The 24,650-nt window shown below is 36.9% G+C and overlaps 2 protein-coding genes across 3 annotated transcripts in view; one reads left to right on the top strand and one right to left on the bottom strand.

Moving 5' to 3' along the window:
• SPRY3 (sprouty RTK signaling antagonist 3) overlaps window positions 1–23,785 on the bottom strand; it is a 195,619-nt gene extending 171,834 nt beyond the window's left edge. The window contains exon 1 of the mRNA XM_066356211.1: window positions 23,422–23,785. The gene's annotated coding sequence lies outside the window, so the exon portion shown is untranslated. The remainder of the gene's footprint in view (window positions 1–23,421) is intronic.
• Window positions 23,122–24,650, top strand: part of CLIC2 (chloride intracellular channel 2) — a 157,017-nt gene continuing 155,488 nt past the window's right edge. For both annotated transcript variants that reach the window (XM_066356215.1, XM_066356214.1), the window contains exon 1: window positions 23,122–23,275. The gene's annotated coding sequence lies outside the window, so the exon portion shown is untranslated. The remainder of the gene's footprint in view (window positions 23,276–24,650) is intronic.

Raw genomic sequence — 24,650 nt, 5'->3', positions numbered from 1 at the left:
AGAATAAGTTCCTAGAAACATACAATCTTTCAAAACTCAATTGTTTAAGAATCAGAAATCCTAAATAGACTGATTTCAGCAAATGAAATTAAAACAGTTATCAAAAAACTCCCAGCAAACAAAAGTCCTGAACTGGATGGCTTCTCAGGTGAATTTTACCAAACATTCAAAAACAAAACAAAAAACTAACACCTACCCATCTCAAGCTTTTTCAAAAAATTCAAGAGGAGAGAAGATTTCCAAGCTCCATTTATGAGGCAAGCATTATCCTCATTTTAAAACCAGGCAAAGACACTACAAAAAAAGAAAACCATAGGCTAATATTCCTGATGAACATAGATGCTAAAATTCTCAACAAAATGTTAGCAACCAGATCCAGCAACACATCAAAAAGATCATAAAAAATGATCAAGTGATATTTATTCCAGGGAGGCAAGGCTGGTACATTAACAAATCAATAAATGTGATTCATCACATAAAAGAATGGAAGGATAAAAATCACATGATTATATCAATAATTGCAGGAAAAGCATTTGATAAAATCCAATACCCATTCATGATCACAACTCTCAGTAAAGTGGGAATATAGAGAACATACCTCAACATAATAAAGGCCATCTATGACAAACCCACAGCCAACATCATACTCAATGGGAAAAAAATTTTAAATCCCCTTAAGATTGGGAGCAAGGGAGGGGTGTCCCCTTTCACTACTCTTACTCAACATAGTTCTGGAAATCCTAGCCATAGCAATCAGATAAGAAGAAATAAAAGGCATACAAATTGGAAAAGAAGCAAAATTATCATTATTTGTTGATGACATGATACTGTACATAGAAAACCCTAAAGTCTCAGTCAAAAAACTACTAGACCTAAAAAATGAATTCAGCATGGTGGCAGGATATATAATTAATACTTAGAAATCAGAGACATTTTTATACAACAACAATAAACTCAGAGACAGAAATTAAGGAAACAATCCTTTTTACTATTTCAACAACAACAACAAAAAGAAAATACCTAGAATTAAATTTAACCAAGTAGGTAAAAGATTTGTACTCAGAAAATTATAAGACATTGTAAAAAGAAATCAAGGAAGATACAAACAAGTGGAAGCATATACCGTGTTTATGCACAGGAAGAATGAACATCATTAAAATTTCTATACTACCCAAATCAATCAATATATTCAAAACAATTCTTATTAAAATATTAACGGCATACTTCAAAGATATAGGACAGATATTTCAAAAATTTATATGGAAGCAAAATAAAAAACAAATAGCCTCAGCAATCTTGAAAGTAAAAAATAAAGTAAGAGGTATCACACTTCCTGATTTCAAGTTATACTACAAGGCCATTGTAATCAAACAGCTTGGTACTGGCATATAAACAGCCATAAAGATCAATGGAACAGAACAGAAAATCCAGAAATAAATGCATGCCTTTATGATCAGTTGATATTTGACAAAGGAGGTAAGAGCATAGAACAGAGTCAAGGAAGTCTTTTTAATAAATGGTGCTGGAAAAATTGGACATGCAAAAAAATGAAACTAGATCACCAACTTATACCATTCACAAAAATAAACTCAAAATGGATAAAAGACTTAAATGTAAGTTGTGAAACCATAAACATCTTGAAAGAAAACATAGGCAGTAAACTCTCTGATATCTCTCGTAGCAATATTTTTGCCAATTTATCTCCATAGGCAAGAGAAATAATGGACAAAATAAACTAGTAGGACTATATTGAACTAAAAAGCTTTTGTTCAGCAAAAGACACAATTAACAAAATAAAAATACAACCCACACAATGGGAGAATATATTCGCCAATACATCTGATAGGGGATTAATATCCAAAATTTATAAAGAACATCTGAAACTTAAGACTAGAAAGGTAAACAATCCAATTAAAAAATGGGCAAAGAAACTGAAAAGACACTTCTCCAAAGAGGAAATACAGATGGTCAATAGGCCTATGAAAAAGTGTTCCACATCACTATTCATCATAGAAATGTAAATTAAAACCACAATGAGATACTACCTCATACCTGTCAGAATAGCACTCATTAACAAATCAACACACAATAAGTGCTGGCAAGGGTGTGGAGAAAAGGGAACCCTCCTGCACTGCTGGTGGGAATGCAGACTTATGCAGACACTGTGGAAAATAGTATGGCATTTCTTCAAAAAATAAAAAATAGAACTGCCTTTTGACCAAGCTATCTCACTTCTAGGAATATATCCTAAGAATACCAAATCACTGATTCAAAAGAAGAAATGCACCCTCATGTTTATTGCAGCATTGTTTATAATAGCCAAGATCTGGAAACAACCCAAGTGTCCATCGGTGGATGAGTGCATTAAAAAGCAGTGGTACATATACACAATGGAATACTATGTGGCCATGAAAAAGAAGAAAATCTTACCTTTTTCGATGGCATGGATGGACCTGGAGATTATTATGCTAAGTGAAATAAGCCAGGCAGAGAAAGACAAATATAATATGATCTCACTTATATGTGGAATCTAATGAACACAGTGAACTGAGGAACTGAATAGGGCAGAGGCAGGGTCACAGGGAGCAGAGGGACAGCTGTCAGAGGGAAGGGAGTGAGGGGACGGGATCAGAGAAAGTGAAAGGATTAGTGAAATTATATATACATGACACATAGATACAGATAACAGGACAGGAAATCCCAGAGGGAAGGGGGGAATGTAGCTAGGGGAAAGGGACCCAGGGGTGTGTTATGAGGTTAAGGGTGTTATATTGAGTAGCACACTTGAATGCATGTTAACACAATAAATTAAAATTAATAATATAATTTTTTTAAGAGTTCAATTAACAGATAACAGAACATAAACACATTCTCAGTACAGTAGCTGGGCAGCTACACCTTTACCACACTGCCTAATTCACAGTCTTTTGGATGTCCTTTATTTAACTCATGATGACCAAAGTTGTGGAAATTATTTCTGTTTGGGAACCACCATCTTTACTATATCAATTAGCATCTAAAATCTTGTCTTCCCTGGCTGGTGGACCTCAATTGACTAATTCTTACTTTTGGAGTTACTTGTGTATTTTTAAGCTATGTGCTGGTAACTCTCAATTACTCTGATACATCTCCCTTCACATTCCATGACTCCCGCAAATTTTTCTCTTCTCTTTCCATGCAGAGATATTTTTCTTGTTTTCCTTATATCTCTTCTCCTCAAGTAATCCAGAGACACTTCCATGTAAATTCTTTCTGTATTCCTATTGGCAAGTAACAGCTAAGCTTCTAACTTACAATTTCATGTCTGTTTACGACACATTACACTTCTTTCCTATGGTGTATCTTAATTAAACAATGCAGACATTTGACAAAGTCTCATATTATATACCTTTAAAAGCAATGGAAAGGTGACAACAAAATTAGATGGACTCATAACTAATTGAACAATTAAAACAAAAACCAGTTCAATACCTTTTCTGATGATGTAGATAGAGATGAAGAAAGCTGAAAAGGACTAATATTTTAAAAAATAAAATGTGATTATGATCAATAGAAATATTCTTTACAAACAGAGGAAGTAACAGATGTGGCTTAAGAACTTCATATGCAAAAAAAGACTTAGAGGACTTAATTGACAGCCTATGAGTCAACAATGTATAATTACTAAAAATTGACTAAAATTTGTCTTAATTAATAAAAGTACAGTATACAGAAGAAAGAATGTGCAAAAAATTTTACTTAAATTTGCTCTGAGCAAATCACACTTGAAAGAATGAGCTCTGCTCTAAAAGGCAAATTTCACTTTGATAAAATAAAACTGTTTAACTATTAGATTTAGTCAATAATGGAACAGAGTCAGTGAACTTTTCATCATTGAACATTCTCAAGCAAAGAATGAAAATTTACTTGAAAAGACTGCATACAAGAAATTTATCTTCAATATGAAAAGATGGTGAAAGAAAAGGAAAAAACATTAGAACCTCCCAACTGGTATGTTGTCTTTGTCACACTAGTTCTCCACAAATGCACTATAGGTAAGCAATAATATATTGATTTTCTCAGACTTTACAGTGACCTGACAGGGCTTTGGATGGCTGGCAAGTAGCTTACCTATTTTATTTTGCTATATAAATAAATACTATTTTCAATTTGTGCCATGATGTAAAAAAGATGGGGAACCATTATCCAAAATGTGCTCTGGGTTTCTTTTAACAATGGTGACTGAATTGTGTAATTTAGTGTTAGAGCTGTCATGAGAAATTAGTCCAGGGTTTGTTTGTGAAAGGCAGCACCCATAATAGAGAGTAAAACATCTACAGAATCTTGAATTAAAGCAAAATAAAGATAGCTGTCATAGAATTCAACTCAGAGAAAGATGTTAAAGAAGACAAGTGGGATAGGCTACAGTTCTAATGGTCTGGTACATGGAGAAAAAAATCCCATCCTTGGGGCATTGATAGTAGAATTGACCAGAGCTGAATTGGGCTGTCCCCTATTTATATGGATCCTGAATCAGTGTCTCCCTCCATAAGGTTAGTTTCTCTAAGTCTTCTAAATCTCTCTAATCTGTTAGATTCTCTAAGCCTTCTGAAATAGAGATATGCTGCTCACAAAAATCAGGGGATATTTCAAAATGAATATGAAGTGATAAAAAATAAGCATTTGATTTTTTTTTATTAAACAAGAACATCAGAAAAGCGAATGACAAGTTAAAAAAAGCTGTTTGATTATGCAATTGAGATGCAAAACAAACTTATTTCATTGGTAAAAATGCACTATACAAAAGGCTGAAAGTGCTAGAGTATCTGCATGTTCCCTGATCTTGAAAGTGCATTTTGAAATATCCTCTAATTTTTGTGAGCAGTATAGATACATTTTACCAAGCAGAAGACTAAGTAGAAAAACTCCAAGCATGAACTTACTAAGGAAGGAAGGTCTGGATAAGATGCAGTAAGAACAGGTCTTGGAAAGCTGGGGCACAGTTTGAAGGCATTAGAGACTTGAGACCTAGTAGACAGGGATGTTGGAAGGGCACCAGAGAAATCTTGGCTGATTTCACATTTTGGCAGCATTTCTGACAAACTTCAGCCAGAAACCTGTCCCACTGCAATGTCCCCTTTTCAGAATACCAGGAAGGATTTACTAAAAGCAACAAATGCTTTTCACAGTAGAAATAACATCTTTTCAAATCTATTTTTTATTTAGTGAAGAACAAAAATGTTATATACATTAGTATTTTGAAAGCATAACATTTTCAGTCATATGCTGTGCTCATGACATAAAGTACTTAAAGACAGAAACTGTTTTGAGCTTTTGTATTTGTATTCTGGTGTCTAATAGAGCACATCATAGATAGATATAGATTTTAGATAAACAGATGATAGATAAATAAACAGACAGCCAGGCAGAGAGATAGATAGACTATAAATAACTGCTCAAAACAAATGATTGAATGAAATAGCTCGGTAATAGTTAAGACTTGGAATGGAATTTATAAGAAGAAGGAGAATGATTTGTCCTAGCCCTTGGCATGCCCTTCCTGCTTCATCACCAAGCCCAAATACCAACTCTTAAGATAGCACCATCCCCCAAGCATTAGGATAATCAATAACCTTCCTCCAGAAGAAAACTGGCTCCTTGCCTCAGGGATCTGAGTGACTCAGGGGAGAGAGAGAGTGACTAACAAAAATGTTAAGGTAAGAGATTACTATTTAAATCATTAGCAGTCTAGAAAAAAAATAATTTAAAATGAGTAATTGTATTCTTCTTTCCAGCTCATCATTCCACTATATCTAGTAGTTCTACATCCTCAAGCACCCACCTTCCTCATTACTCTAAAATAAAGTATCTCATCCAAGCAGATTGTCTCAGCATCTTACAAAGACTCAAAAGGTGAGAGTATAATGATTCCGCAGGAAATAAAGGTAAATGGCACAGAGTGTGCCAACTATGCTATATGAAATATCAGGTTACCATGAGCTCATATCTGAGAATAAGGAAAGATCATGAACTAGTAATTGGTATAGCTTATCTCAAGAAACACTGTTTGAGAGTGATTAGTGGCTCTGGCCCTAACAAGCTTTAAAAAGCCAATATGGTACTATGGAAATAACACTGCAGTAGGAAGGTTCTAGCTCTGGTTCTTCCCCATGTTACCATTAACAAGTCCTTTTTACCATCCTGGATATAATTTGTAAAATAGAAAATATAGAATATTAAGATGACATCAGAAAAATGGTGGCGTAAGAAATATGCTTGATCTCTCCCTTTGAAATTTCAACAAATTGAACATCTATAACACAGCAGAATAATCCCAACTGGGCTCACCGGCTTGTCTGAAAAAACCCACATGTGGAATAGACAAAAGGTGGGAAGGGGTGAGAAGTGGGGAGGAAGATAAAATGGACTCATGGTCATCTCTATAGAGGAGAGAAACCTATTAAGTCTGGCTGTTGCCTGCTGGGGCTCTGGAATGGAGAGAAAACCTGATTGACTGGGTTTTCTTCTGCCAGGAGGAGCAGTGAAATTGAGGAGTAGTAAGAGAGATAATAAACCAAAGCAGAGGCAGAAAAAGGAGTCATGGCCAGTGTTCCTGCAGTCTGCTGGCCACCCACACTCAGTGCTAAGACAAAGAAAATCAAAGTGCACCCCCTCCAGTCGCCCAGATCCCAACTCTCTCACCTCCAGGTACTGAGAATGGCAGAGACATACTCTACAGATAGTTCTCCAGAACCACTGTCTCTGCTGAAAAACAGAGGTGCATTGGGCATGGTACCCTGGTCAGTTAAGACATAGGGAGGAGGAAGAGAAAGCCTGAAACCACTATTGCAAAAGCCAGGAAGACTTCACAACATTCCCCACCCATCATTGCAACTGCAGCTTTGCCTCCAGCATTACAAAACAATATCTCAGTGGAGATCAGTCTAGGAGTTCCAACAAAGCTAAAACTTGTAATACAGTGACATCTACGGGAAGAAAACAGTAACTTCTCAAAATTGAAACTTACTCTCTTTTTATTTCATTTTCATTTTCATTTACTTATTTTAAATTTTATTTAGAAAATTAAATTTAACAGAGTGATATTGATCAATAAGAGTACATAGGTTTCAAGTGAACATTTCTATGGCATTTGAACTGTTGATTATGTTGTATACCCATCACCTAATGTCAAATTATTTTCCATCACCTTATATTAGTCCCTCTTTAGACCCTTACCTCTCCCCATTCACTCAAGTACCCTTCCCCCTCCCACACATTCTCTCCCCCTTTGTAACTACATCACTTTTATTTGTTTGTAAGTCTCAGTTTTATATCTCACCTATTTGTGAAACCATACAGTTCTTATCTTTTTTTTATTTTCATGTTTCACTCAGTATAATGTTCTCAAGGTCCATATATGATGTTTTAAATGTCACTATGTCATCATTTCTTATGGCTGAGTAGTACTCTATTGTACATATGCAACACTTATTATTTTTTCAATTATCTATTGAGGGACACTTTGGTTATTTCCATGTCTTGGCTACTGTGAATAATGCTGTGATGAGCATGGGGGTGCATGTGTCTTTACCTACCAATTTTTTTGAGATTTTGAGGTAGATATTCAGTAGAGGGTTTGCTGGGTCATATAGTAATTCTAGTCTTAATTTTTTGAGGAACTATCATACTTTATTCCATCTTGGTTGTACTAATTTGCATTCTCACCAGCAGTAAATGAGGATGCCTTTTTATTCACAGCCTCCCTAACATTTGTTATTACCTCTCATGTTGATAACAGCCAATCTAACAGGTATGAGGTGGTATCTCACGGTAGCTTTGATTTGCATTTTTCAAATATCTAGTGAAGATAAGCATCTTTTCATATATCTATTGGTAACTTGTACATTCTTTTGGGAGACATGTCCATATAGGTCCTCTCCCCATTTTTAAATTGGATTGCTTACTTGTTTTTTACTGAGATTTGTGAGGTTATTTTATATAATTTGGAAATTAAACCCTAACTGGAGCTATTGTTGGGTCAAAAAATTAACCTCAACATATTCAAGAAGATTGAAATTATACTAGGTATACTCTTTCATGATAAACCTTTGAAGTTAGAATTTAACTACAAGAAAGAAGTAAAGAAACACACAAAAATTTGAAAATTAAACACAATATTTCTAAAAAAATGAATGGCTCAAAGAACATATAATAGCAGAAATTTAAAGATATATACAGACAAATGTGAATTAAAATGTAGCATATCAAAACTTCTGGGATGCAGTGAAAGCAATAATAAAAGGGAAATTTATATCATTACAAGCTTATATCAAGAGACAAAGGAGATTCCAAGTAGAAAACTTAATATCACATCTTAAAGAACTAGAAAAAGGAGAACAACGGCAACCCAAAGTCAGCAGAAAAAAGGAAGTAATAAACATTAGAGCAGAACAAGATGAAATTAAAAATAAAAAAGTATGGAAAAAAATTAACATTTCAAAAAGCAGGTTCTTTGAAAAGATGAATAAAATTGGCAAACCTCTGACTAGACTCTCTAAGGAAAAAAGAGAAACAGCTAATACAAACAAAACCCAAGATGAAAGAGAAGAAACTACCACAGACATCATAAATATACAAAAGGTCATACTAGAATACTATAAAAGATTATATGCCACTAAATTCAACAATCTAAAAGAAATGGTAAAGTTACCAGAAGTATACAATCTACCTGGACTGAGTAACAAAAAAGTGGAAAATTTAAATAGACTGATGAGCAGGAACAAAACAAAAACAACTATCAAAAATTCTCCCCCAATAAAATTCCAGGACCAGGTGGCTACACTAGTGAATTCTACTAAATATTCAAAAATTTTGTTCTCATCCTTCCCCAAGTCTTCCAAAAACTAGAATACTCCCTAACACATTTTATGAGGCCAATATAACCCTGATATCAAAATCCGGCAAGGATAACACAAGTAAAGAGAACTACAGACTGATATCTGTAATGAATATAAATGCAAAAATCCTAAACAAAATATTAGCAAATTGAATACAACAATACATTAAATAAATAATACATCACGATCAAGTGGGGTTCATTCCAGGAGTGCAAGGATGGCTGAACATACACAAATTGATCAATGTAATGCATCACATCAACAAAATAAAGAAAAAAAATCATCTGATTCTTTGAAGTGATGCAGAAAATCATTTGATAAGATACAACATATATTTATACTGAAAACACTCAATAAAAAGGATATAGAAGGATAGTATCCCAACATAATAAAGGCTATATAACACAAACCATCAGCCAATATCATACAAATAGTGAAAAAATAAAGCTTTTTCTTCTAAAAGTAGGATCAAGACATGGTTGCCTACCCTCTCTACTTTTATTGAACATAGCTCTGGAAATTTAAGCCAGAGAAATAATGTAAGGGAAAGAAATAAAAGGCATCCCTATTGGTAAAGACAAATAAAAAGTGTCACTTTTTCTAGATGACATGATTTAGTATATACAAACCCCCAAAGACTCCACTGAAAAATTTTAGAAACAATAAACCAATAGAGTAAAGTCACAGGATGCAAAATCTGTATACAAAACTTTAAAGCTTTTCTTTATGCTAAAAATAAAACTTTACAAAATAAACTAAAAAAAATAAATTCATTTTAAAATTTGAACAACAAAATACGTAGGTATAAACTTAAAAAAGGATGTGAAGGACTTATATACTGAATACTGCAGATCATTATTGAAAGAAATAGAAGAAAACACACTGAAATGGAAAAATATTCTATGTTCATGGATTGGAAGAATCAACATAATTAAAATACAACCCAAAGCAAAATACCAATTCAATACAAGCCTCATTTAAATCCCAATGTCATTTTTAAAGAAATAGAACAAAATGTCACAAGGTTTGGATAGAATCGTAAAAAAAACTCAAATAGCCAAGAGTACTGAGAAAAAAGAATGAAGCCAGAGATATCACACTATCTGACTTCAAATTATACAATGGAATCACAATGATCAAAACAGCATGGTATTGGAGGGATTCCAAGACAACGACAGGGTAGGCAGAAGTTTCAACTGCCACCTTCCAGAACCAAATTGGATTACAACTTAATTTAAGAACAATCATCTTGATAAACCAACTTTGGACTAAATGAACAGGAGTCTGTAACCAAGGATCACAGAAGAAATGTGATACTGTAGAAGTAATTCTATTCTCAGCCACACTGAAACTGATAAGAAAGGCAGAGATGCAAAAAGGGTTGTCCCGCTTGAAGGAGCAAGTGGCAGCTGAGGTTCTGGAGGGACTCCCACTGCAGGGAAAGTCACCTGAGAGGTGTGGGTCCTCAGCCCCAGGCCCGGAGACCCAGCTTAGAGGCCCAGAGCCTAGAAAAGGTGCTCACACAACATTTGGAGGTGAAAAGAGCCCAGTTTTTGATGCAAAAAAGAGACAGAACTCTCAGAGACACAGGCACTGTCTTAAAGGGTCTGCATAGAAAATCTTGTTCACAGCACTTACCGGGGCTCTGGTGGAGGAAGAGCTGAGAGGACTACAGCTGCGTGAGGATAGTATAATGTTGGAGGCCCAGGGAGAAACACTGTGGGGGACCATCACCAGAACCCCTATGCTGAGTCATTTTCCAATACTGCAGTTGCTATCTTTCTTGGGTGGAGCTGTCCCCTGTGAGCAGCATCAGCCTAGGGAAAAGCAACTGCTGTGCTCTCAGGAGTCTTACCTTCTCCAATCATGCAGATGGGGTTGTTTTGAGAGGCCAGGAAGCAGGAGGTGCATCAGTGACTCAGTTTTCTGGTGCTGAGGCTAGAGCTTCACCACCACACCACACGCTCCCGAGTCTATGACTGGTAGTTCCGCCACACAGGAAACTCAGTAGAAAATGTCTTGACTGAGGGCAGACCACAACTCCAGGTCTCATAGGTCACACCCACTAGATGCCTGAGGCCACAACCTACTGAGGTCTGTGAAAAATGTCTGGTCAGACTGACACCTGGGGTTGAGGGGAAGAGCCACATCCATCACCCTACCTAATTCATGAATTGCCACAGGCTCTAGACTCTACCAGAGGTTTTTCAGTGGCAAAGCCAAACCAGCAGCCAGCAGACAGAGGCTATAGAAGGTGGGATTCAGGGAACTTTGGTCTTTTAAGCAGACCTTCCCCCAGGTCCAGAGTGGGTATAAACCAGTGTAGGCATGCAGCTTGTTATTTCCATGAACACCAAGCCCTAGCAGAGGCAGCCACAAATTCTGGATTGCTGTAGCTCCAAGAAGGTTGCTGAGGATCAGTCATGGGCAGTGTCTCCCACTGGTTTGCACTGGGTTCCTGCTAGGGAGGCCAAGCGCTGGTACATCCAGTGGCCAGTTGTGGAGAGCATTGGGTCAGGCCCTAACAACCCTTGCTAGAGTGGTATCCTAAGGAAGGGCTCTTCACACCTGGCCCAATCGATGCAAGTTATGCTCTCTGTGATCATAACCGGCACAGCAGCTCATGTGCATTGGATAGGGTGGAGCTCCACAGTCAGCTGGCCTGGGTGCTGTATATACTGTCCTGCTGGGATAGATTTAACAGGTGGAAGAAAGAGAGTCTTGAAGCATGGATATTTAAGGTGTTGGTCCCTGTGAGTCTATTGTTGAATCTAGTCTAGTGGCTTAGCCACGTTCTGGAGGATCACAGTCAGTCCCAGGAGAGGACTTTCTCAGTCTTCCTCCCTGAGTCCATGGTCTCACCAGGTGTAAGAACTTCCACAGAGGTTACAGTCAGCCACACTCAATCTGAACCTATTTCTTACCTTGTTGAGGAGAAATAAAATTTGAGTATCCAGCAGTGGCTGAGGAATTAGGCTCTTGAGTATGAGACACATTCCCTGTACTGAGCTTTGATCAAAAGGCTCCTGAAGTAGGGGGTCTCACTAACATTGTATTCCCAACCTCAGCTGCCCTAACCCAACAAGTGTGCAACTTGTAGAGGTGTTGGTTTGGTGTAGCCAATCTGAGCTCACACTACAGTCTTTCTACAAAAGACTCTGTGGAAGGCCAGGCAGCAGCAAGAAGAGGAGGAGCAGCTGAAAAGTGGAGACAAATCTTCAGAAGCTTGGGGCTTTTACAGAGCTGCTGTCATCTCTAAGCAGGGGAAGCAGATCCTTATAAAAGCTTGGCTTCTCCCACACTACCCAGGCACAGAAAACGCAGACATAAACAGTGAAAAGAGCAGTAGCAGAAGGCAGGTAACCCACAGCGGATAACAAACAACAGCTGACACCAACCAAAGAAGATATAAAGCAAACACAAATGGTAGTGGATGACAGACAGCACCAACCATGGACTCACCTAGCTACAAAAGCAGCACGCCCAAAGGAGGAGTCTATCAGGCACCAGGCACTGTGGATAATAAATACATCCAACAGGCCAGGTCTTGCACAGTAGGTAATATCCATGAGCAAGGTGGACTCATAGAGCCAACCAGCCTGAAGGGATAACCTTATCCATGAAAAGACAAACTGCATTCAATACTCACATACAACAAGAGAAAAAATAGTACCCTCAAGAAGCATTCCTAGAACAACATCAACAACAACAACAACAACAAAAAACAAGTGGCTTGGAGGTCAGTAACAATAGGTCCATCTTTCTGATAAAGACACCACAAAAATTTCAAAGTCAGACATCACTACCTAATACACAGACAAAATGGGCAGAGAAATGTGACCCAAATGATTCAAGAGAAATCTTAAGGAAAAGAACTAAATAAGATGGAAGTAACCAAACTACAAGATGCAGAGTTTAAAAAACTATACAAATGATCCCTGAAAGTACAATCTTAAGATGCAGAGTTTAAAATAATGATTTTTAGGATGCTCAAAGATCTTAGAGCAACAATGGATAAACATAATGAGCACCTAAATAAAAACATAGCCGGCATCACAAAGGACATTGAAAGCATAAAAAAAATAACCCCAGTCAGAAATGATAAATACAATATCAGAAATGAAGACAGCACTAGAAGGAATCAACAGCAGGCTGGATGAAGCAGAGAATTAAATCAGCGATTTAGAGGACAAGATAAAAGAAAGCACAGAAGCAGAGCAGAAAAAAAAAAGAAAAGCATCAAAATGACTGAGGAAACTCTAAGGGACCTCTGTGACAACATGAAGAGAAACAATATCTGCATTCATAGGGGTGCCTGAAAAAGAAGAGAATGACGAAGTGTTAGAGAACCTGTTTGAAGAAATTTTAGCTGAAAATTTTCCTAATTTGATGAAGAAAAAAGTGACACAAGTTCAAGAAGCATCGAGAGTCCTATTAAAGAGGAACTCAAGGAGGCCTACACCAAGACACATCAAAATTAAAGTGCCAAAGTTAAGAGACAAAGAAAGAATACTAAAAGCTGTGACAGAAAAGCAGTTAATTTCCTACAGAGGAGCCTCCATAAGAATGACATCTAACTTCTCAAAAGAAACACTTGAGGCCAGAAGGGATTGGCAAGAAATATTCAAAGTGATGCAAAACAAGAACCTACAACCAAGACTTCTTTATTCAGCAAGGCTAGCATTAAAAATTGAGGGATAAATAAAAGTTTCCCAGACCAAAAAAAAAAAAAAAAGAGAGAGAGAGAGAGAGAGAGAGAGAGAAAACCCCTCAAGAAATACATGACAACCAAACTAATACTGAAAGAAATGTTAAGGGGCCTGCTGTAAAAAGAGCACAGAAAATAAAATAAATCAAGAGAATGAGGATTGTAGATTTAAAGATCAAAATGATGGGCCCTGGCCAGGTGGCTCAGTGGTAGAGTGTCAGCCCAGCATGTGGAAGCCCAGATTCGATTCCTGGCCAGGGCACACAGGAGAAGCGACCATCTGTTTCTTCACCCTTCACCCCCTCTTTCTCTCTGTCTCTCTCTTTACCTCCTGCAACCAAGGCTCCTTTGGAGCAAAAGTTGGCCCAGACACTGAGTATGGCTCCACGGTCTCGCCTCAGGTGTTAAAATAGCTCTGGTTGCAACGAAGCAATGCCCCAGACAGAGAGAGCATAACTCCCTAGAGGGCATGCCAGGTGGATCCAGGTCAAGCACATGCGGGCATCTGCCTCTCTGCCTCCCTGCTTCTCATTTCAGAAAAAATACACAAAAAAAGAATAAAATGGCAATAAATAAGTACATATCAATAATCACCTTAAATGTAAATGGATTAAATGCTTCTATCAAAAGACATAGGGTAGCTGCATGAGTAAGAAAACAGGACCCATACATATGCTGTCTCCAAGAGTTCTACCTCAGAACAAAAGATACACATAGACTGAAAGCAAAGAGATGGAAAAAAGTATTACATGCAAATGGAAATGAAAAAAAGCTGGCATAGCAATACTTAAATCTGGCAAGATAGTCTTTAAAACAAAAGCTATAGTAAGGGATAAAGAAAGTCACTACATAATGATAAGGAGAATGATCGAACAGAAGGATATATCCATAGTAAATATTTACGCATCTAATATAGGAGCCCATAAATATATAAAGCACATCTTGATGGACATAAAGGGTGAGGTCAACAGCAATACTATAATAGTAGTGGATTTTAATATCCCACTAACATCAATGGATAGATCCTCCAGACAGAAAATTAACAAAGAAACAGTGGGCGTAACTGACACACTAAATCAACTGGATTTAATAGATATCTTCAGAACCTTTCACCACAAAGCAGCAGAATATACACTCTTTTCAAGTGCTCATGATACATTCCCTAAGATAGACCACATGTTAGAACACAAAACAAGTCTCAGTAAATTTAATAAGATTGAAATCATATCAAGCACCTTCTCTGATCACAATGGCAAGAAACTAGACATCAACTACAATAGAAAAACTGAAAAACATTCAAATATTTGAAGGCTAAATAGCATGTTATTAAATAAAGTATGGGTTAACAATGAGATCAAGGGAGAAATAAAAAATTACCTTGAAACAAATGGAAATGAACATACAACTCAAAATTTATGAGACACAGCAAAAGCATTTGAGAGGAAAGCTCATAGCATTACAGGCATACCTCAAAAAGCAAAAAAAAGTTCAAACAAACAACTTAACACTGCATGTGAAAAAAACTAGAAAAAGAACAACAAATAAAATGCCCAAAAGTAGGAGAAAGAAAATAATAAAGATCAGATAAAAAATATATAATATAGAGGCAAAAAAAAAATTACAAAAGGTCATTGAAACCAAGAGCTGGTTCTTTGAAAAGTTAAACAAGATTGACGAACCAATAACCAAACTCATCAAGAAAAAAGAAAAGACACAAATAAATAAAATTAGAAATGAAAGTGGAGAAGTAACAACTGACACCACAGAAATACAAAGAATTAAAAAAGGTACTATGAAGATCTATATGTCAAAAAAAATATGGACAACCTAGATGAAATGGATAAATTCCTAGAAACATACAATATTCCAAAACTCAATGTGGAAGAATAAGAAAGCCTAAATAGACCAATTGCAACAAATGAAATTGAAACAGTTATCAATAAACTCCCAAAAAATAAAAGTCCTGGACTGGATGGCTTTACAATAGAATTTTATCAAATATTCAAAAAAGAACTAACACCTCTCCTTCTCAAGTTATTTCAAAAAATTGAAGAGAAGGGAAGACTCCCAAGCTCCTTTTTATAAGGCAAGCATTATGCTAATTCCAAAACCAGGTAAAGACACTACAAAGAAAGAAAAGTATACACCAATATCTGTGATGAACATAGATGATAAAATTCTCAACAAGATATTACCAAACTAGATCCAGCAATACATTTAAAAAGTCATATATCATGATCAAGTGGGATTTATTCTGAGGAGGCAAGGCTGGTGCAATATATGCAAATCAATCCATGTGATTCAGCATATAAACAAAAGGAAGAATAAAAATCACATTATTATATCAATAGATGCAGAAAAAGCATTTGATAAAATCCAGCACCCATTTATGATAAAAACTCTCAGCAAAGTGGGAATACAGGGAACATACTTCAACATAATAAAGGCCATCTATGACAAACCAAAGCCAACATCATAATCAATGGCCAAAAATTAAAATCAATCCCCTTAAGATCAGGAACAAGGCAGGGGTCCCCCCTTTCACCACTCTTATTCAACATATTTCTGTAAGTCCTAACCACAGCAATCAGAGAAGAAGAAGAAATAAAAAGCATCCAAATTGGAAAAGAAGAAGTAAAACTATCATTATTTGCTGATGACATGACACTGTACATAGAAAACCCTAGCCTCAGTAAAAAAAAACTACTGGACCTGATAAATGAATTCAGCAAAGTGGCAGGATATAAAATTAATACTCAGAAATCAGAGGCATTTTCATATACCAACAATGAACAGTCAGAAAGAGAAATTAAGGAAACAATCCCCTTCACTATTACAACCAAAAAAATAAAGTACCTGGGAGTAAATTTAAACAAGGAGACTAAATAAAGACGTGTACTTAGAAAATTATAAAAAATTGATAAAAGAAATCAAGGAAGGTACAAACAAGTGGAAGCATATACCGTGCTCATGGTTAGGAAGAATAAACATAATTAAAATGTCTATATTACCCAAAGCAATTTATAAATTCAATGCAATACCAATTAAAATACCAATGACATACTTTAAAGATGTAGATCACATATTCCAAAAATTTATATGGAACCAAAAAAGAACACAGATAGCCTCAGCAATCTTAAAAAAGAAGAATAAAGGTGGAGGTATAACACTTCCTGGTATCAAGTTATACTACAAGGCCATTGTACTCAAAGCAGCCTGGTACTAGCATAAGAACAGGCATATAGACCAATGGAACAGAACAGAGAACTCAGAAATAAACCCACAGCTCTATGGACAACTGATATTTGACAAAGGAGGTAAGAGCATACAATGGAGTAAAGATAGTCTCTTTAACAAATGGTGTTGGGAAAATTGGACAGCTACTTGCAAGAAAAAGAAACTAGACCACCAACTTACACCAGTCACAAAAATAAACTCAAGATGGATAAAAGACTTAAATGTATTTGTGAAATCATAAGCATCTTAGAAGAAAACATAGGCAGTAAGTTCACCGACATCTCTCACATCATTATATTTGCTGATTTATCTCCACAGGCTAGTGAAATAAAAGACAGGTTAAACAAATGGGACTATATTAAACTAAAAAGCTTCTTCACAGCTAAAGACAATATGAACAGAATAATAAGACAAATCACACAATGGGAGAACATATTCTACAATACATCTGATAAGGGGTTAATAACCAAAATTTATAAAGAACTTGTAAAACTCAACACCAGGAAAATAAACAATCCAATCAAAAAATGGGCAAAAGAAATGAATAGACACTTCTCCAAAGAGGACATACAGATGGACAATAGGCATATGAAAAAATGTTCAACATCACTAATCATTAGAGAAATGCAAATTAAAACATCAATGAGATACCACCTCACACCAGTCAGAATGACGCTTATTAACAAAACAACACAGAGTAAGTGCTAGTGAGGATGTGGAGAAAAGGGAACCCTCCTGCACTGCTGGTGGGAATGCAGACTGGTGCAGCCACTGTGGAAAACAGTATGGAGATTCCTCAAAAAATTAAAAATGGAATTGCCTTTTGACCCAGCCATCTCACTTGTAGAAATATATCCCAAGAACACCATATCACTGATTCAAAAAAAGAAATGCACCCCCCATGTTTATGGCAGCATTGTTCACAATAGCCAAGATCTGGAAACAGCCCAAGTGTCCATCAATGAACAAGTGTATTAAAAAACAATGGTACATATATACAATGGAATACTATGGGGCCATAAAAAAGAAGAAAATATTACCTTTTGTGACAACATGGATGAATCTTGAAACTATTATACTCAGTGAAATAATCCAGGAGCGAAAGAAAAATATCATATGATTCGCCCTGGCTGGTTGGCTCAGTGGTAGAGCGTCAGCCTGGTGTGCAGGAGTCCTGGGGTTCAATTCCCTGCCATGGCACACAGAAGAAGCGCCCATCTGCTTCTCCACCCCTCCCTCTCTCCTTCCTCTCTATCTCTCTCTTCCCCTCCTGCAGCCAAGGCTCCATTGGAGCAAAGTTGGCCCGGGCACTGAGGATGGCTCTATGGCCTCTGCCTCAGGTGCTGGAATGGCTCTGGTCGCTACAGAGCAATGCCCCAGATGGGCAGAGACTCGCCCCCTGGTGGGCGCGCTGGGTGGATCCCGGTCGGGCGCATCCCGGAGTCTGTCTGACTGCCTCCCCGTTTCCAACTTCGGAAAAATACAAAAAAAAAAAATCATATGACCTCACTCAATTGAGGAATCCAAGGAACAATGTGAACTGAGGAATGGAATTGAGACAGGAGGGATCAAAGGGACCAGAGGAAAAGAGGACAAAAGAGGACAGAGGGAAGAGGTAGATAGGATGGGATAAACCTGAAGGGAAGAGGGTAGGGTGATGTTGGATTAGGGGTAAGGAAGGGAGATGTTGAGCGGAATACGGGGGAGGGGGGATGCATTCAGGGTGACACTAGAATCTATGTAAACACAATAAATTAAATTAAAAAAGTGAAATGCTTACCAGGGAGAAGGGGTAGGAAGGCTAGTGGGGTGGGGCATTGGGAGTATAGAGGGATAAATATATGATGATGGAATATGATTTGACTTTGGGTGATGTGTATATAACACAATCAGCAGTTCATATGCTATAAAAATGTCTACCTGAAATCTATGTATTCTTATTTATTAATGTCACCTCATTAAATTTAATTTTCTAAATAAAATTATCTAAAAAAGAAAATATAACACCTACATTGCATAACTCATAGGTTGTCATGAGGTCAGATAACAGATCTTATAAAATAAAATTTCAAACTATATAGCAAAATATATATAAAAGAAATTTTCTACTCTATGCTCTGAATTTTACAGAACAGACAAGTCTAAAGTTAAGAGATAGTATAGTTGTTCCTCAAAAACACATAGCTTCTTATTAGCAGAGCCAAAACAAGAATTCATTATCCTGATCTCTAGTCAGGTGCTTTCTCCACTAAACTATTTTACCATCTTCATTAACTTTGGATATATGAGAACTCGGCTGAGCAAGCAAGCATGGCATATCTAATTCATTTAGAATAAAAATCGATACATTTGAGTTTGTACTTCAGTGTAACTTGATGAGAAATATCTAGATACTGTCACTGTAGATTTAGGTATTTTCTATGGATTTTAATTTTAAAAAAACTGGTAATCATAAGCATGTCTAGCCATTAATTGAAACAATATTGTGGTCTGTCTGTGATTAGCCCATAATGTATCAGCATAGAGATTATAAATATGTTTATGATTCATCTTTCTGGAAAGTATGAGATTTTTAGTTTCAGGTCAGTTTCTTAGAAATACAGGTAATAATGTGAGGGATGAATTTGACTTATACATATCGCACACCTCAAATAGTTTTATATTTAGACCATGGCAGGGGGTGAGAGGTCCAAGGATAAATTTAAATAGCTTTTTGGAAGATGACTGAGGAATACAATAATAAAGGTATTTAAGATGGATAGCATGATGTGAAAAGAATAAGAACAAATATAGAACAAGGAGGAGAAATGAGGGCAAAGGATGATTAGTTGAAAGGTAACTTTAAGTCATTGATGATTATTTAGAGACACGTTAGAATTATTCAGTGGGTACTTAAAGACAAGAAAGAATCCCTTTATTACTTGTCTGATCTACGTTGTTTATCTACAAAAGCAAATCATTGCATTAGGGTTACTAATTGTTCACTGTCTACGATGGCTTACTCTTTTATTTGAAAGACAGTTAAAGAAAAAACTTCTGTAAGTCCCCCTGAGCCCTTGGATCTTTATAGCATGGACAATTCTAAATTACAGAACAGGGAAGAAAGCAAAAATAAACTATCCTAGAGCTGATAGTTATGGATTAGAACATCGCGACTGAACATTCTATAAGATTGGCCTAAGCAGAATAGAAAGGAGAAAGAGCACAAGCAATAGAATAGAGAAGGCACAGAGACAATATGAGCCTCAAAAAGAGGTAGTTACTCTAGAAGCCCAAGGATAGTGTTGAGTTTAATGCTTTAAAAAAGAGGTTCAAACAAACAAAATGAGTGAAAAAAAATGTAATATAAGAATTATCACAAGAGCTTAAATTTTTAATTAGGATATAACATGCATAAAAAGCAATAATCAAGTGTACAGCTAAATAGAATTCCACATATGTATATATGCCTGTGTAAGCTCTATACTGATACAGATATAGAACACATCTAACACCTAAAAACGTTCCTGCTAGTATTTTCTTATTCTAAATTTACCTGTCCATTCCCAGGAAGTAACTCTTATTTTGGAATTTCTCATATTGAAGATTAGATGTGGCTTTTCTACAAATTAGTGTAAATGAGATGATATATTCAATACATACTATATACTCTTTTGTGTCTGGCTATTTTGTACAGCAAACTGTTTTTTATTATATTCTTTTAATTTGATTTAGACAATTAAATTTAATGGGGTGACATTAATCAATAAGAGTACAAAGGTTTGAGGTGCACATTTCTATACCATTTAAACTGTTGATCATGTTGTGTACCCATCACCCAAAATTAAATCATATTTCACCACTGTATATTTGCCTCTCTTTACTCCGTTCTCCCTCACCTTCCTTGCCTCCTGACACCCTGCTCCTAGTAACAACCACTTCACTTTTATCTATGTTCAGTCGCTAAAATACATCATTATAATAGTAATAATTGTCATTACATCAGCTAATCCTCATTGAGCATTTACTGTGTGTAAGGTACAGCCAGGTGCTTTACACACATTGTCTCATTAAATCATCACAATCCTGTGATATAAATATTGTTATGTCCATTTGCGTAATAGGAAATTAAAGGTCAGAGAAGTAAAGTCTTTGCCCAAGTTCTCATATGTGCTCCACAAAGTAGCACTCAGGCATCTACTACTTTCTTCCTCTTCTCCTCTGGCTTGATGCTGATGCCTAATGTTAAGATAATTGCTGCTTGATAGTATCACCTATAAAAGGCACCAATACCAACCAATGTATGTGCCAAAGTCTTATATCTAGAGCGTTAATGTTCAAGTCAAGAGTATTGTTTCTCATAGATGCAAAATATCTGGGAACAATGAACATATTTTGTGAAAGAGTTCTTTGTAATTTTTACTTGTGCTTTTATTACAGTTCCTGCCCTCGGGTCTGGTGCCAGATTATCTAGGTTTGAATCTCAGCCCTGAAACTTAAGTGCTGTATGATCCTGGCAAAATTGTTTAATTTCCTCATTCCCCAATTTACCTATCCTAAAACAGGTGTAATAATATTATCTACCTTATGTGTTTATTATAAAACACTTAGCCCAGAATTATTACTAAGAAAACTGGCTTGCTTTTCCAACTTTTAAACAGGGCTTATCTATCAACCTCTTGTCTCTCTCTAGATACTTTACCTCTGTTAACTTCACCTTACCTTTATTGATCGTATTCATTCTAATTGCTAATTCCATGTTCAATACTATTATAGGAACTTTGATTATGTTGTTCACTCTGTCTGGAACGCTCTTTTTCCTGTTTGCCTGGTCAATTCCTATTTATTCTTTAAACTCCATAAGAGTGAGGACTCTATCTGGTTTTTGTTTACCATTTTACACCCAGAATTTAATGTGGCACTTGGTATACAGTAGGCATGTGTTTGTTGCATGAATACCAACCTGAGACCAGTATCTCACCTTATTCAGTTATTCTTCTGTATATTAATTCACATCATAGCTACTGCTTTTTCTGTCTAGTCATGGGTTCTAGACAATTTTCAACAAATATTCACTAAATAAATACTATATGTTAGGTTCTGTGCTAGGGTCTTGGAAAATAAAATTTTAAAATAAAATTTTCTGCTCTCAGATGCTACTTGTTCATTGGAGGACATAAGCATTCAAAGAGAGAAGTTATAATCCATAATGATGTGGTATACTTGAGGCTTATACTGGATTCACTGGGCATTGTGGACCCATGGTCGATGAGAATATAAATACAAAATTATTTGGGAAATATAGGGAAAGACTTACAAATGAAGCAACATATAAAGAGAGTAAAAAATAAAGAGTAGCAGTTTTCCAAATAAAATTTGAAAGCCTTTTTTTATTGATCCTAACTTTTATAAACTGTTTCCTTAATTACCTGAGGGTAGACTAATATTTTTGGTTTAATAACTACAATGCTGCTCAGTTTCCCATTTTTCAGTGTCTTTATACATTATATATGTTGATTGTTCTTGCTCTCAATTTTTCCCTCTGCCCTGGATTTCCATTGCACATGCTAATTCAGTACACTTTTTGGCCCTTCTTTGTAATAGGTATTGTTTGTTAATTTTTATGCATAAGATGTGCATACTTGGCCCTGGGCGGGTGGCCGTGGACCTGGTGGCAAGATGTCAGAGGTTCCCCTAATCCCCACCTCAGGTCAGGGCATATAGGAGAAGCAATCAATGAGTGTACAACTAAGTTAAATTACTAGTTGATGCTTCTCTCTCTCTCTCTCTCTCTCTCTCTCTCTCTCTCTCTCTCTCTCTCTCTCACACACACACACACACACACACACACATCAATGGGGGAAAAATAAAAAGATGTGCATTCTTATGGTTACTTCCTTTCTAGTGTTCACTGTACTTAGCATTATTGTATCTGGATCCTGAATTCAAGGTGCACAATTGAATTGGTGGGAGTCCGGCATTGAGTGGTATGTGATATAAGTCCAAGAAAGTGGTGAAAGGATAGTGAAAGAATTTTAATTCCAGCAAACTTTGATAAGCCACCATAGTGTGGTGGGGAGAATCGGGAGGAGCAATGAAAAGGCAAGTAAGGCAACCCGGATTTTACACGCAGTGCAGTTTTAAGTACCTGCCTATTTTCTCTTCGCCTGTGGCTACATAATCGTTTAAAAACACTAGTAAACCCACTTCCATTCTCCTCTATCAGAGGCTCTGGTACATACACCTTTGCAGCAGGCGTTGTTCCAGTCCTCCAGGAGCCCACCCTGCACACCCGGAAGGAGCGGGGCGGGGCCTCCAGGCTTGCAGCTGGGCCTAAAGCGGTTGGCAGAAGCGATCCCGGGGCCGACTGTTTCTAGGCAAAAGCAAAGGGCGGGCCCAAGGCTGCCTTCTGAGGCTCTCCTTATTTGCAGTTTCTTCCGCTTTGCTGAATTGGGAATCCCGACCTCCACCACAGGTGGGTTCCGCCCCGTGATCCGGGAAGGGGTGTCCTGGCTGGGTGCTAGGGGTTGGAATTTGCCCAGGCTCTTGCTTTGAGGCCTGGCGCAGTGTGGGGCGGCGTCTCCCACCCCTGTTGTTCGGCCGATCTGCGGTGGTACTCACCTTAACTTTGACAGAGGAAAAAGCCACTCATTCCTTGCTGCAGAGCTGTCGTCACGGTTTGTGCCAGTTGCTCGACAAAGAGTCTGCCCAGAGATTAGCGCGGGGCCAGATGGGCCTAGCGCTGTAAAAAACTTGGAAGATCTGGAGCAAGTTCGTCTTGGGACTTTAACCCAGTATACATTGTTTCAAACTTAATCGGACTTCCCAGTCTTGGATCTGTCACTGACTTAGTAGATACTTTCAGCGAATCCCTACCCTCTCCTTGCTTTATTTTGCTTGGCAGTGGAGCGGAAGGTGGAACTCGTCTGTCTGCAAGCCCTTGCAGCACTGATTTTTCTTTCGTTCTAATATCCACTAATGTTCTCTGCCCAGATTTTACCCTTTGTCTGCCTTTCCTGAGCAAGGATGCCTAGCAAAAGTTGGGAGTGGCAGGTCAAGGAGCTGCGGAAGCCAGGCGAAGTTCTTTCTCTAATGAAAACAACTCTGAAAAGCCTTTTTAATACTACTGACTGCCTTGAAAAAGGAAAACAACATTCATTCAACATTTAGTTGAATGTTAGCTCTGAAGAATGCTCTTGTGAATACTTTACTATTAAAGATTTTAACCAGATGATTGTTTGACCATAATGTTTTGTGGTGAATGAATGTAATACACTGCTTAAGAAGTCTCATCATAAAAAGACAAGTAAAGTAAGTGTGTATACCCAAACACTGAAAGAAAAACTTGAGCTCACACATGTAGGAATATTTCTACAATCCATTCCCATACAGCAATTTTTAGAGTTTCTTTTTAGCTTGGTATTGCTCTTTCAGGAAACACTAGTAAAAATTGCATACAGTTGAATTTACATGAAATTAACTATAAAGGTAAAGAAAAATTATAAACACCATGGACCAACATTGTGGTATCATTCTGATTCCTCTGTGTTAAGGAGCTGGTTATAATGATAATGGCAACCATATATTATGTAAAACACTGTAATCTTAAAAATGAGAGGTGAATGTGTTTATCACCACACATAACAAGGTTATACTTTATTTCATAACCAATGTGATGAAGGTAATGTTTGCTGGGTTGGTTGAGTCTAGGGGTGTCTTTTGGGTGCTCCAAGTCATTCTTTATTTCTGGGAAATCTGGACCAGGATGGATCAGTTCTTTTTTGGCATCTGTGTTAGAAACCACAAGCATTTGTGTATCTCTGCTTGTCAACCATGAGAACAGCAGTAAA

The sequence above is a fragment of the Saccopteryx leptura genome, chromosome X, assembly GCF_036850995.1.
Source record: "Saccopteryx leptura isolate mSacLep1 chromosome X, mSacLep1_pri_phased_curated, whole genome shotgun sequence".
In the NCBI taxonomy this organism is placed as follows: domain Eukaryota; kingdom Metazoa; phylum Chordata; class Mammalia; order Chiroptera; family Emballonuridae; genus Saccopteryx; species Saccopteryx leptura.
This window is presented reverse-complemented; position numbering and strand designations above follow the sequence as displayed.